At 36.4% G+C, this 16366-nt stretch overlaps 1 long non-coding RNA gene across 1 annotated transcript in view; it reads left to right on the top strand.

The window, feature by feature from the left end:
• LOC146165514 (uncharacterized) overlaps positions 1–16366 on the top strand; it is a 91455-nt gene that overhangs the window by 69137 nt on the left and 5952 nt on the right. The window contains exon 9 of the long non-coding RNA XR_014494546.1: positions 16054–16228. This is a non-coding gene — a long non-coding RNA (uncharacterized LOC146165514). The remainder of the gene's footprint in view (positions 1–16053; positions 16229–16366) is intronic.

Below are 16366 nucleotides of genomic sequence, written 5' to 3'. Positions count from 1 at the left end.
AAAATTTTGGGTTTTATTTGGTCGAATTGGCTAAACTGCAACCGAAGAGGCCTTTCGCATTGGGCACACAACAAATTGCGCGAGCTCGACACATTGATTTTATCGAGCTGATTTTGACGAACGTGTTGCGAGGGCATTTACTCCACAGTTGTAAGAGTTGTATGATGTCGAGCGCAAAAAATGTCAAGCGCAAATATTAAACATTGCGTTATCGTGTTTCAAAAGATGGAACGACACACAATACAACGGCAATATTGCAAAAACAATATAGTTTCGCCCAAAAAAAGTTCGACTCCCCCTGTTGCTATATAGCCTGTTATCATAAAAAATGGATGAAAAATAGTCCGAAAGGGCGATAGCTTTTATCGTTTATCTATAAGTTAATTTAATAGGGCGGTGATACCGTGGATTTTCTCAAAAGGAATTAGAAGATTCGTTTTTGCAGTTTTAATGTTAAAGTTGTCAAAAAAACGCAAGAGTGCTGTTCTCTGTGAACATTTGATTAAACTTTTAGTAGATAAAAAATAAACTAAACGCAAAGAAGACGATTAAGATACGAGCTGTCATACAGCAAAAGTTGGATGTAGCGCAGTTCAAACATAATGTTAAGAACAACACATGTAAAAAATGGTTTTAAAGAGTTAAAAGGTTCAACTTTTACCCAAGACATTCCTGTTGAACTACAATTTTTGGCTGTTCAAATTAAAGAATTTAAAATTCAAATAAAGGGTAAAATTCTATTTTAAATCGTGTATCAGCCCTAGTTCCAATATTGAAGTTAACGTTCGTATGCGTGTATGTCAGACTCATTTAAATTGATTTGTTTAGCTAACTTAGTCAAAAAAGTCGTGACCTAGTTGATCTGACAAAGACTGGTTTGATAAAAAACCTCTGTGTATAAAATGTTTCTTTGGCCCGCAGTAGATCAATGTTTTGACAAACATTACATTATTCCTAAAAACAAGGGGAGGGATTTTTTTAATGTCATTTTGTCTTTTCGAAGCAGGAAGATATGCTTATTCCATAAGCAAATTCCGTAAAACAAAAATGTTCAATAATATAAAATTTACAGCTACGTTATAAATTGAACATCATACCATAGTTATGACAATACTTGGTTTATTGGTAATAACAGGCGTAACTTTAGATAACGATTCCTGCACTTATACAACTGTTTAACGTATCGTATGGCGAGCGTTCCGGTCTGCTGGTCGAAGCGCTGGTCTGCGCAGACTGCTAGTACGCAGGTGACGATCCCGCTATGTTAACTAAAATTCCCCTGAAAAAGTTTATTTTCTTAAGATGCGTTCTATATCCGTAGGCCTACACTTTAAAAAAATTACCCATTAGAACTGACAAGCTTTAATCTATTATATCTACTTCCTCGACATATATTTTCATTTGTTCAATATACCAAAAGCTTTTTTAAATACAAAAATTACTTTTGGAACTTTAAAATGTCCCTCACATAAAAAAGACGTTTAACTTTAACAATTATAACCCTTCACCTAAAATGAACATGGATATTTTTAGGTTAACTCGTCCGTTTTAATTCAATTAAGGGTCTTCTGTTGATTTTACCCAACCCGTTATAAGTCTTCCGATGAAATCCTTATTTGTTTGTTGAAATATTTAACCAATTTTGATTAGTTCGGATGCTATCGTGACCTTAACAAACGAATAATAGAAAAAGCAGCTCGGCATCATTCACCATTTGACGTCACAGAGCGACGTCCCAACTTGTTCCCAACAAGTTTCATCCTATTGTTCACTGTGTTAGCCCATTATTAGTTCTGTGTGCAACTTTATTACTTTAGCGGCACACACCTCGCAAAGTTGAGCGCTCGTCACGACGCACGAGCTCATATTGAAGTTGACTGTTACATTTCTGTTGATGCGTAGGCTCTAAGGTGCTATTTCCACATAAATTCCTACATTTATATAATTGTTTCACGTAACTTTAAATACATTTTACCTCGTTCACAACTCTGCATATAATTCAGTGGGCATTTTTTCATTTAGCGCAATTTTGAGCACCCGTAACAATCTATGCTACACACTGATTTAAAACCAAGGCGTCCATGCTACGTTCTTTTTTACATTTGTTTGCATGTTTTTTTATATTTGTTTGCAAATCCAACCGTTAAACACATGATTAAGAGCTTCCAAATGATCAGTATCACATTCTCTTGTTTAAAAAAACATATACTGAAGTGTTAGTGTATCTTACCTAATGATCCACCCTTAACAACAAAAATCGCAAAGACGGTTTTAATTCATCTAACATACGAAAATTAGGCAGTAAGCTCAATTCGGGCCTAGTCGGATAGTTTCAGTTGCATTTTGCTATTGAAACGTTCTGATAATGTTATAAACCCCGTGTACCGTGTAGTGATAAACCTAGATATTACAGTGAGCTTTGACTGGTTGATCACTCGGATATAATGAGTGATTTCAGCGGTTCTTGAACTTTTTTTACCGTAGACCCCTAAAAAATATTTTTGCTTCGCGTGGACAAGCGTAGGCAAGGAATTGTAGAGATGACGTCATAAATTGATGCCACAATACAAATAGATTTCAAAAATCTGATGTTTCCGGTTCAAAAAAATGTGTAAGCGCAATGGAGTCTAAATATGCAATCAGTGCAAAATCGTTTTATGTATAATTTAACCCTTTTAGTTAAAAAATGATTACTCAAATTTACACTAATATTTCAATTGGGCCTTGATGGACCTCATAAAACTAGTTCACGTACACCCAAGGGGTCCATGTACCCCTCTAAGAACCCCTGAAGTTTAACCACCTATTAACGTATTAACTTCCAACTTTGGTAATTTTGGAAACCAGCTTGTTCTTCGAAACTTCGTACATTAACAACATTTTTCCAATCAAGGGTTTCTTTCAAACAGCTGTTAACATTTTCGTTCAACAATTCTCACTGAAGACCGCGAAAGCTACTATTGTGTGTGTGTGCTTGCGGCATGCCCAACCAATTAGTTAAATGGCCCTTGCTCTTTGTTGCCTTTAATAAATACTACACAGCAGTTTGCCTCTATATAAGCAACAAGAATGCGATTTGGCTCTTGTTACTATGATGTGAGTTTATATCTACTGTCTTGTCAAACAAGAATTGGCTTGCAATGGTGAAGTGAGTTTTAACCAGAACGCAAAAGAAACCAATAAAAACGAATTCAAAACAAACTACGGTCAATATTGTTTTGCCACATAAGGTGTAGGCTTATCTTTAATTGGCGTAAAATAGTGCCATGGTTACGATTAAACATATTTATAGACATTTAATAACTTGGAACGTATCGAAAATCGCAGATTATTTCCCTTTTAAAGGTTTATTTTGGGTTTAATAATAAGTTGAAACTCTCATTGCGATGACGAGCGTTCAGGTCTGCTGGTCGAAGCGCTGGTCTGCGCAGATCGCTAGTACGCAGGTGACGATCCCACTATGTCAACTATAATTCCGCCGAAAGAGTTTATTTTCTTAAGATGTGTTCTATATCCGTAAGCCTACACTTTAAAAAAAATTTCCCATTGGAACTGACAAGCTTTCGTCTATTATATCTACTTCCTCGTTATTTATTTAAATGTGTTCAATATACCAAATATACCAAAAAAAATGCTTTTTTAAATACGAAAATTACTTTTGGAACTTTAAAATGTCCCTCACATAAAAAAGACGTTTAACTTTAACAATTATAATCCTTCACCTAAAATGAACATGGGTATTTTTAGGTTAATTCGTCCGTTTTAATTCAATTAAGGGTCTTCTGTTGATTTTACCCAACCCGTTATATGAAAGTCTTCCGACGAAATCCTTATTTGTTTGTTGAAGTATTTAACCAATTTTGATTAGTTCGGATGCTATCGTGACCTTAATAAACAAATAATAGAAAAAGCAGCTCGGCATCATTTTCATTTAAAGTCACAGTGGCGGTGGCTTAAAACTGGCTCCACCCAGTTTTCAGCCTAGTGTTTACTGTGTTAGCCTATTGTTTACTGTGTTTCAGCCTAGTGTTGGTTCTGTGTGCAAATTTATTTACTTTAGGGTGGTATAGGGGCGGCACACACCTCGCAAAGTTGAGCGAGCTCACTCACAACGCACGAGCTCATATTGAAGTTGACTGTTAAATTTCTGTTGATGCGTAGGCTCCAAGGTGCTATTTCCACATAAATTCCTACATTTATATAATTGTTTAACGTAACTTGAAAGACATTTTACCTCGTTCACCACCTAGCATATAATTCAGTGGGCTTTTTTCATTTAGCGCAATTTTGAGCACCCGTAACAATCTATGCTACACACTGATTTAAAACCAAGGCGTCCATGCTACGTTCTTTTTTACATAGGTTTGCATGTTTTCTTTTGTTTGCAAATCCAACCGTTAAACACATGATTAAGAGCTTCCAAATGATCAGTATCACATTCTCTTGTTTAAAAAAACATATACTGAAGTGTTAGTGTATCTTACCTAATGATCCACCCTTAACAACAAAAATCGCAAAGACGGTTTTAATTCATCTAACATACGAAAATTAGGCAGTAAGCTCAATTCGGGCCTAGTCGGATAGTTTCAGTTGCATTTTGCTATTGAAACGTTCTGATAATGTTATAAACCCCGTGTACCGTGTAGTGATAAACCTAGATATTACAGTGAGCTTTGACTGGTTGATCACTCGGATATAATGAGTGATTTCAGCGGTTCTTGAACTTTTTTTACCGTAGACCCCTAAAAAATATTTTTGCTTCGCGTGGACAAGCGTAGGCAAGGAATTGTAGAGATGACGTCATAAATTGATGCCACAATACAAATAGATTTCAAAAATCTGATGTTTCCGGTTCAAAAAAATGTGTAAGCGCAATGGAGTCTAAATATGCAATCAGTGCAAAATCGTTTTATGTATAATTTAACCCTTTTTGTTAAAAAATGATTACTCAAATTTACACTAATATTTCAATTGGGCCTTGATGGACCTCATAAAACTAGTTCACGTACACCCAAGGGGTCCATGTACCCCTCTAAGAACCCCTGAAGTTTAACCACCTATTAACGTATTAACTTCCAACTTTGGTAATTTTGGAAACCAGCTTGTTCTTCGAAACTTCGTACATTAACAACATTTTTCCAATCAAGGGTTTCTTTCAAACAGCTGTTAACATTTTCGTTCAACAATTCTCACTGAAGACCGCGAAAGCTACTATTGTGTGTGTGTGCTTGCGGCATGCCCAACCAATTAGTTAAATGGCCCTTGCTCTTTGTTGCCTTTAATAAATACTACACAGCAGTTTGCCTCTATATAAGCAACAAGAATGCGATTTGGCTCTTGTTACTATGATGTGAGTTTATATCTACTGTCTTGTCAAACAAGAATTGGCTTGCAATGGTGAAGTGAGTTTTAACCAGAACGCGAAAGAAACCAATAAAAACGAATTCAAAACAAACTACGGTCAATATTGTTTTGCCACATAAGGTGTAGGCTTATCTTTAATTGGCGTAAAATAGTGCCATGGTTACGATTAAACATATTTATAGACATTTAATAACTTGGAACGTATCGAAAATCGCAGATTATTTCCCTTTTAAAGGTTTATTTTGGGTTTAATAATAAGTTGAAACTCTCATTGCGATGACGAGCGTTCAGGTCTGCTGGTCGAAGCGCTGGTCTGCGCAGATCGCTAGTACGCAGGTGACGATCCCACTATGTCAACTATAATTCCGCCGAAAGAGTTTATTTTCTTAAGATGTGTTCTATATCCGTAAGCCTACACTTTAAAAAAAATTTCCCATTGGAACTGACAAGCTTTCGTCTATTATATCTACTTCCTCGTTATTTATTTAAATGTGTTCAATATACCAAATATACCAAAAAAAATGCTTTTTTAAATACGAAAATTACTTTTGGAACTTTAAAATGTCCCTCACATAAAAAAGACGTTTAACTTTAACAATAATAATCCTTCACCTAAAATGAACATGGGTATTTTTAGGTTAATTCGTCCGTTTTAATTCAATTAAGGGTCTTCTGTTGATTTTACCAAACCCGTTATATGAAAGTCTTCCGACGAAATCCTTATTTGTTTGTTGAAGTATTTAACCAATTTTGATTAGTTCGGATGCTATCGTGACCTTAATAAACAAATAATAGAAAAAGCAGCTCGGCATCATTTTCATTTAAAGTCACAGTGGCGGTGGCTTAAAACTGGCTCCACCCAGTTTTCAGCCTAGTGTTTACTGTGTTAGCCTATTGTTTACTGTGTTTCAGCCTAGTGTTGGTTCTGTGTGCAAATTTATTTACTTTAGGGTGGTATAGGGGCGGCACACACCTCGCAAAGTTGAGCGAGCTCACTCACAACGCACGAGCTCATATTGAAGTTGACTGTTAAATTTCTGTTGATGCGTAGGCTCCAAGGTGCTATTTCCACATAAATTCCTACATTTATATAATTGTTTAACGTAACTTGAAAGACATTTTACCTCGTTCACCACTCTGCATATAATTCAGTGGGCATTTTTCATTTAGCGCAATTTTGAGCACCCGTAACAATCTATGCTACACACTGATTTAAAACCAAGGCGTCCATGCTACGTTCTTTTTTACATAGGTTTGCATGTTTTCTTTTGTTTGCAAATCCAACCGTTTAACACATTCTTAAGAGCTTCCAAATGATCAGTATCACATACTTTCTTGTTTAAAAAAACATATACTAAAGTGTTAGTGTATCTTACCTATTGATCCACCCTTAACAACAAAAATTGCAAAGACGGTTTTGATTCATCTAACGTACGAAAATTAGGCAGTAAGCCCAATTCGGCCCTAGTCGGATAGTTTTAGTTACATTATGATATTGAAACGTTCTGACAATGTTGTAAACTCCGTGTACCGTGTAGTGATAAACCTAGATATTACAGTGAGCTTTGGCTGGTTGATCACTCGGATATAAAGAGTGATTTCAGGGGTTCTTGAACTTTTTTTACCGCAGACCCCTAAAAAATATTTTTGCTTCGCGTGGACCAGCGTATGGAGCCTAAATATGCATTCAGTGCAAAATCGTTTTATGTATAATTTAACACTTTTTGTTAAAAAATGATTACTTTAATTTACACTAATATTTTGATTGGACCTTGATGGACCTCATAAAACTAGTTCACGTACACCCAAGGGGTCCATGTACCCCAGTCTAAGAGCCTCTGAAGTTTAACCGCCTATTAACGTATTAACTTCCAACTTTGGTAATTTTGGAAACCAGCTTGTTCTTCGAAACTTCGTACATTAACAACATTTTTCTAATCAAGGGTTTCTTTCAAACAGCTGTTAAACATTTTTGTTCAACAATTCTCACTGAAGACCGCGAAAGCTACTATTGTGTGTGTGTGCTTGCGGCATGCCCAACCAATTAGTGAAATGGCCCTTGCTCTTTGTTGCATTTAATAGATACTACACAGCAGTTTGCCTCCATATAAGCAACAAAGAATGTAATTTGGCTCTTGTTACTATGATGTGAGTTTTAACCACAACGCAAAAGAAAACCAATGAAAACGAATTCAAAACAAACTACGGTCAGTAATGTTTTGCCATATAAGGTGCAGGCTTATCTTATATTGCCGTAAAATAGTGCCATGGTTACGATAAACCTACTTGCTTGGGACGTATCGTAAATTGCAGGTTATTGCGAAATTAAATTCGAAATACCAAAACATAAACCGAATACCAATACCCGTAGCGTATTCACATTTAAGTTTTCGCATGTGTAAAAACAGAAATTATAGAAAACTACCATCTGACAATACATTCTTATTGGCTCACACTGTACATGTGTTGTATTTATAAAGCGCAATATTGTGTCAATAAATGAGTTTTGCGCACTGAAGTTTTTCGTTGTTAAAAAATATGCTTTTTTGTCGCAAATCTACAATAATTAGTGGAAGACCTAATTAAGTCGCCAGAAATGTTCATGAGTTGGTTCGCTTTATTATGACCTCTTGATAATTGGGCATTAAATGCACCGTTAATATATAAGAACAGCCTTTAGAATACTGTGAATGACAAGGTATTATTCAGTGTTGTAAACAATTCATTTTAAAATGACTTAAGTCCAGGACAAGTCATTTGTAAAAAACTTAAGTCCAGGTCAAACCATTTTCTTACAACTTAAGGAACAACTTAAGTCCAAGTTAAGTACGTTGATTTAATATCAAGTCAAGTTCCAATCAAGTCATAATTAGAACAAGGCAAGTCCTTGCCTTAAAAATTGAAATGTTAAATTCTTAAAATTGGTTACTCGTTCGATCATGAACAATAACTCAACTTAATAATAACAATCTGAAACCTATAAGAAGCAAATTGTTTTATGTGTAAAACTTGGGATAAATAACCCAGCTTTATAAAAACACTTCAAGTCATCATGTTAGATTTTGGTTTATTTTAATGAAGTGAAAAAGCAAAATATGTGAATAAAGATAGTTAAACGGTTACAGTATGGTAACAGTATACGTACAAATAAAGAAGGTGAATGTGGCGACCATTATAACAAGTAGGGTGAATAATATGCTGTTTCTACAAGGCATAGTATATTAAAACAGGACGGGTTTACCAATAGTGTAAGATTTTTTCCCTTTCGTCATAGCTCCATTTTTCGTTTTTGCGCGCGCATAATGGCGCCACGCATCGCATAAGCACACTCACTTACTTCGGCGCGGCAGTGCGCGCCTTTCACGTAAAGAATGCATTTAGCTTGTTACAGGGGAAATACCTGTGCGACACACAACCAGTTTATTCAGCGACAAGAAGAGAAAATAAGAAAAAGGTTCGTGAACACTGAACACGTATGGGGGAAATTACAGGGCCGCTTAAGTATAAATTGTAATTGTTCAAAGGTTGCCAACTTCAGATCCGGTTGTTCAGTCATCAGATACGATGGAAAGAGAATTTTAGGATATTTGAGATAAGCTTGTGTAAGGTTGTGTAGTCTGTCTACTGTCTTTCATAAAGTAATAGAAAAGGTGAACAGCCAGCATTTTATTTTGCATGAGACGTCTAGTCTGTTTTTAGTTTTTACAAGGGAAGTGTAAATTTTTAGATGGTAACGAGTATAAGGTGAATGTTATATTTTTAAATAAGGGTGGCTTCCACGTATTTTTTTACCGGCTTAACCTTTTTGTGTATGCTATACTAAATCGGTAAAGAAATGACAAGCTTTACCTTAAAAAAGCACTTAACGACACAAAATAAACTCCGATTTAGAGTTTTATATCGAAGTTTTTTTCTATTTATTTTGTTACCCAAGAGCCACCACTATCTAACCTCTAAAGTATTAACGGATGTCAACCCTTGACATCTACAAATTTATAAACACACGTTTACAGCCTTAAAAGTAAAAACTAATATTTTTAAGAAGGGTCTAAGTTCATAAAGCCTCATGATTGGATTTATGTCATACATGATGCAGTTAGTTTTAAGCCTTGTTTATTTCGTATAACCCTCTAGCGCCACCGCCTTGGAAGGAAAGATCCAAGCCTTGTTTACCCTCTAGCGCCACCATGTAAAAACGCCCTCCAATTGGCTCACTTACGCTACCTAACGGCAAACATTTTGTGTGTTTTATTAAAATCGGTAAACAAACGTCAATTTAACAACTGGACATATAAGAATGTCCAAACGTACAAAACTGCTCGACACAACTATTTTGTGTAAAAACAAACAAATCCTGGCCAAATGGAGTTAATATTATCAAAACATGACAGGAAAACCCCGTACTATATTAATACCCTTAAGACTGCCGATTTGACAAAACATCTTACTCGAATCGAAATACATTACAATGTAATTTCGTTCAACAGTGTCACCTGATTTACAGATAAAGTATTAGATAAATGCGGCCTTTAACAAAGCACTAAATTTTGATGGCGTTTGTGTAAGAACAAAATCCCACGCATACACCCATTAGCGTTGTATATTGGATTCAAAATTTTCCTCCAACGTTGATAGGATTTATTTTTATTTATAAGTTTTGAGGTCGGGTGTGTCATGGTTAGTTTTAACAATTTTAATTTCTGTTTTTAACAATTTTAATTTTGAATTTTCCATTTTAGAACAAAGATTAATTCTTAGCTTGAGCTTAAATTAACTTCACGTTCAGTGCAAATTAGGCTGATTTTAGTTTTAGGTAAGGTTAACGCACCTAAATCGAATTTGCGAATGGTGAAAACTATTGCCATGTGCTATTACCAGTTAACTCCCAATAAAGCAAACCTAAATATTTATTTGGCCTCTATAATAATTTTTCCATTTTCTTTTCGCCTAAGGCACAAATTACAGACATTTAAAATAATGTCGGATTTACTGCTTTTCAAGATTATTGTCCTAATTCAGTTGTGTTGGTGTGGCCCGCTAACATGTTCAAATTATGTCATCCGACGCTCAGTTAGACTGAAATTTTGACAACCCTGGTGTAAAGTAACAGTTTGCTGAAACAATTTTACGTGTTGTCTTCGCGCAGAAGAACTTAAATTAGTGGTGGTAACATTAGAGTCGCGAAAAGCCCAAACTTTAAATATAAGCCTATATATATATTAATTGCGCAATGAACATAGCCATATGTCAAATGGTTACGCCTTTCTTCGTACAAATACATAGCATACAAATATATATTGTAAGTGTAACGTTATTGCAAATAAATGGGTTTTTTAGATGCTAATTTTTACAGGAACGAAAGGTCCGTGTCCGGGTGAATGTACAACCTTAAAACAGAGTTCGTTTATTTTGTTCCCGTTTTAGGTTGGAGAAGTGTTACTTTCGTTACAAAAGTTACATAACAAAGAAATGATCGATTCGAAAGCGAAAAGCGCGAGACGTCGCTGCGCGTTTTGCCATTTGAATAGGAATGGAAAACTTTTTTTTAACCTGAAAAATGAAACTAATTTGGTCACTTTTTTGGTCGTACGTAACTCGAATAAAACTAACTTGAGCACTTTTTCCAAACTTTGGAGAAGTAAAAACGGGTACTTAAGGTCACATATTTAAAAATCCTTGCAAAAAAGTAATTTCCAGAAGAAGACTGGAGATCAAATATTAGGAAAAGAACTTTTAATTTGTTTTTTGTTTGCGCTAGACAAAAAAAAATTAAAAAAGTCACGGAAAAAATGCGCATAGCGGGTAGTCTGTTGTTACATATTTTATGTGCCCTTTGCTTTATACACAAACGTTTCCTTAGGTGTTAATGTAACCAGACCAAGCACATTTTAAACTATTTAAAAAAAATAATATTTTTCCCTCTTGTACTTGTGTTTTTTTCGTCGCGTTTTGCTATTTCCTTTATGTCATACGCGGCGCAGTTAGTTGGACCTTAAGCCCGCCTCGGAAGGGAAGATCAAACCCTTGTTAACCCTCTAGCGCCACCATGTAAAAAAAACTCCAATTAGCTTACTTACGCCTTCTAACGGCAAACATTTTGTGTGTTTTATTAAAATCGGTAAACAAACGCCAATTTAACAACTGGACATATAAAAATGTCCAAACGTACAAAACTGCTCTACACAACTAATTTTTGTAAAAACAAACAAATCCTGGCCAAGTGGAGTTTACAAATAGTGTAAATGATATCAAAACATGACAGGAAAATCCCGTACTATATTATAACCCTTAAATATCAAAAAAAAAGTGACAAAAAAAAAATTAGCATGTAGTTTAAATAAGCACACCGTTGAGTTTTCAACCTTAACTTGGTTGCGTCTTTTACTCCTGAATATTGTGGTAAACCTCCGTTAAAACAGGCCTGGTATGATTGAAGTAAGTTTCAATTTGTTGATTGTTACCCAGGGGGTTGACCACAGATTTAAGTTCGTGTACATGGTTCATCATTTATTTTCCTCCAGTGGTGAACTTATCTAAGAGATATAGAGAAAGTAAGTCTAAGTAAAGAAATTGCCAAGGGTTGCGCCTTGGTTCTTCCCATTAGCCAAGGAGGAGGCCGGTAATTTCTGAGCAGTTGTGTAGTTGCAAAACGCAAAGGGGTCAAGGGGTTTTGCAAACAAACACGCGTCAAGGGTTAATACAGTACAGCGGCGACAGCTAGCGGCGCTTGAATGCTATACATTGTAGCAGCTAGAGGCAATCAAAGTTGCGCCACATTTCAAATGTTAAAATGGAAACACGACACAATATTAAAGTCTATTCTTTCTTAACTTGTAAATAAAAGCCAAGCGTTTTTTTAAAGATTTATTGCGGTACGTCAAGAAGTTATGGAAGTGTAACAGTTGTTTTACAAATCCTCGAATCAATGACCTTCGAGACACCGGTCAAATCGAGTCAGTGATGTCGAATAAGTAGTGTAGCCGGTTGAACCATTTTAGAACAAAGATCCATTTTTCGTCTTCATCAGGATACTGACCTATCGTGCAAAACAGATTTCTTATAAATGGACGATTAACATTTCGTGCGATTAAAAACTCGCACCAACGCTCATTGGTGTAAGAGCGCGCGATAGCTTATCGGTATTAGAACGTCAGTTTTTACGTTTATCGTGTACGGCGCATGAATGGATATTCCACGACTCATGAAAACCTCGCTTGTGGTAAACGGTTTCCTTCGTCAACACCTGGGCAGCAGAAAAGTTAATGCTGTGCTTGTGGGTTGCTGCATGACTTGCCAACGCGTCTCCCCAATGTAAATTTCGTCACACTCACTGCACGGTATAGCATACACCACACCCCTTGTCGCAGTTGCATCCACCGGGTCTTTTGGGTGCGACAGCATCTGACGTAGGGTGTTAATTGGTTTTACCCCAACCAATACACCGAAATCGGTCAACATACGACGCATAACATCAGTTAACTTTGGTATGTAGGGTAAGGTGACGAAGGCACGTTCTCTGAACTGGATCTGTTTCCGTGAAACCTTTTTAGGATCACGGAGAATCCAGTCCGGGTAGCCATTTAACTGTAGGGCATCATGTACCCTGCGCAATTCGGTTTGAAGCATCGCAGGGTCCGTCGTCAAGCGTCTGGCCTGATCTTTGAGTGCTTTGACAACAGCTCGTTTCTGGTACACTAAAAAAATCCAAGTGGCTATTTTCCCGGATCTCTCGGGTTACGCATACACCCATTAGTATTGTATATTAGGTCGAACATTTTCATCCAACATTTATAGGAGTTTTCATGATTTATAAGTTGGAGTTTGAGTTCGGGTTGTGTCATTGTTAGTTTTAACAAATTTAATTTCTGCAGTTTTGAATTATTTTATGATTTATTCTCTAATCCTCCGTTTAATTTACTTTGTTGGGGGGCAGACACACCTATTAGTGATATTAAAGCGTTCGGTGCTTTATTCCGTATCTGCGACATGGTAAATTAAGATTAGCGCCACATAAACACGCGTTTATAAAGTACAATGTAAAAATAGGAAATGGAATTCAAAACCCCAAAAATCGAATTTGCTTTTTGTAAACACTATTGGCATTGCCATGTGCTATCACCAGCTAACTGCCAACCTATTAAAGCCAAATATTTATAATAAATTTGATTAAACATGCAACTACATTTTGTTTGTTTGTTTTATTAAACCACATGCATACCCGCAGGTGCATTTGGCCTCTTAAATTTGTTTATTAAAATTTCGGTTTTCTTATTGCCTATACAGCGCATACTATACGGTTATTTAAACTATTGTGGGATTTGCTGCATTTTTTACACTACTGTCCTATTCAGTTCTGTTGGTGCGGCCCGCTATGATGTTCAAACTATCTCATTCCACCATTAAGACTTGAGTTTAACAATCATGTGTTAAAAATAGAGTTAGCTCCACCAGGCAACATATCAATAAATATAAATCGCTCTTCTGGTGTAAACGAAGTATAAACCGACGTTTTCGGCAGCAGATACTAGCCTCATCAGGGTTAATAATTAAAGTGCATTAGCCATCTTATATACTGAGAAGTAAAAAATTGTAAAAACGTAGATTAAAATAATAATTCTAGACGTCGCTGAAGTATGCGATAAGCTGTGACGCGCCGGAGTCATCCGGTGCATGACTGCGCCGTCGGACAACGGGCGTTTATCAACTATTGCGTATAGCTTACAACGACGAGTAGATTGCCGGATACCATGAATCCTTTTTATTCATGGTGTTAGGAGATTTGTCAATCCGGAATGATTCAATGAACCGTCTTTTGTAATAGTGCGGTTCCCAGTCTAGAATTTTACAGTTATCCCAATCAATTCCGTGTCGGAGTTCAACCGCATGCTCTGCCAGAGCTGACCGGGATGCCTTTTCGTGGCGGACATCACGCATGTGTTCGAGTTTCCTGGTATGAAAGGAACGTTTAGTTTCCCCTATGTATGTTGCTGAACAACCTCCACAGGGAATCTCATAAACTGCCCCTTGACGTTTTTCTGGTTTGACTGGATCTTTAGTTGAAGGTAAAATGTTTCCAATTTTTCTGGCTGGTTTAAGAGCTGTAGAGATGTGGTGGCCCTTCAAAATGCGTTTTAATTTTTCTCCCAGACCTGGAATGTAGGGAATAATGGCCAGACCTTTAGATTCTGGTTTAGATGTTAAATGGTTAGTTTTGTTACGAGGTTTGAACAACGAGTCGGGGTATCCGTTTCTCGTTTTAATTATTAACCCTGATGAGGTCAGCTGGTATCTGCTGCCGAAACGTCGGTTTATACTCCGTACACACAAGAAGAGCGATTTATATTAATCATGTGTTAAGTTACAGTTTGCTGAAACGATCTCCCGACAAAGAGTTTTCCCGTATATTTAGGATGGTTGGTGCTCGGCAGTAGGCTACGTTCTTTAATTTTTCGACTATAGAAAGTAGCGATACGCGCCGTGTCAAATTTCTAAAGAATCGGACTTTCTGCATTACTATAGTTTGTACTATATTTGTAGCTTTTAAAATGTATAGAATTCATGGTAAAGACGCTTCATTTCTAACGTACAGCTTTAAACAAAAGAGCAGTTCGGTTCTAACAAAAAAGCGAATTGTGTATTCGCACACCAAAAATATCACACCAAAAATACAAAGGAAGTGAACGTATTAGTTAATCATTGGCGCAGAAGTAGATAGTTTCTTTTTTGCCAACATAATTACCTTTACGGTCGTTTTGTAAAATGTGATCAATATATTGCAGGCCTGATACCATTTTCGCTTTAAAACGTATTGTATTATCCTGTGCGGGTTTTATGGCTGTATTGATCGCACGATAGTGGGATTGTCATTTTAAATTATTGATTTTCGTTTTAGTTTCCCTTTTTTTGACGTGTATAGATCTCGCGACAAGGGTAATATTGACATTTGGCACGTAGCCTGCGCCGTGAAAACTGTGTTTTATCGAACAACGGACAAAACTGGCCACAATTGAACGTTACATTGTATTTTAGCGGCGAAAATGAAAATCTGCAAAGTCGGTTGTTATAAGAAGACTACCAAGGTTGTAAAGATAAATGAAAAAGTAACAAAAATTATATTCAGCATGTTTGAATATAAACAAACCGTTGAGTTTTCAACCTTAACTTGGTTGCGTCAAAATCGTTTTTACTTCTGAATATTGTGGTAAACCTCCGTTAAGGCAAGCCTGGTATGATTGAAGTATGTTTCAATTTGTTGGTCATTACCCAGGGTTTGACCACAGATTTAAGTTTGTGTACATGGTTCATCATTTATTTTCCTCCGATGGTGAACTTATCTAAAAGATATCTAAGAGAAAGTAAGTCGAAGTAAAGAAATTGCCAAGGGTTGCGCCTGGGTTCTACCCATTAGCCAAGAAGGAGGCCGGTAATTTCTGAGCAAGCAAGTGTGAGCCTAGTCCTCTGACAACCTGTCACCACTATAGGGAGCAGGTGCCGCCACGGAGGTCACACGTTTCAGCATCAAGTAAAATGATATAGTGACAAATCTGATTAAAACCAAGTTACGGCTAGAGATAAAGAGTTTATGCCATTACTGCTTTTAAAGCGATCAATATAAACTACTATTTTAGAGCAGAAAGTTCTGTGACAATATTTTACGTAAATTTAATTTTTTTGTAATTCTAATTGCAGATTGAATTACTTAAAAAACCACCGAGTCAAAAATATGGATTACTTCGCAACTGCTGCGGTCTTATTGCTGCTCGAACTCATGGAGGACTTAACTAGCCACGTCATAGTGTTCCCGTAGAAATATTTCACAAAATGGAGACAGTTCCAAGTTCAAATACTCACCAGCAGGATTAAGGTAAATAGTAAATTTGTACTAATATTAAACTCAAGTGTACCCGTGCTGGCATTCCGACGTAGTTTACTCAGCCCACCGAAGTGACTTTGTTAATCCGAAATATTTAAATTTTAAAATAAACGCTTTAAACCATTTTTA

The sequence above is a fragment of the Ascidiella aspersa genome, chromosome 2 (genome assembly GCF_963924565.1).
Source record: "Ascidiella aspersa chromosome 2, kaAscAspe10.2, whole genome shotgun sequence".
Classification (NCBI taxonomy): domain Eukaryota; kingdom Metazoa; phylum Chordata; class Ascidiacea; order Phlebobranchia; family Ascidiidae; genus Ascidiella; species Ascidiella aspersa.
This window is presented reverse-complemented; position numbering and strand designations above follow the sequence as displayed.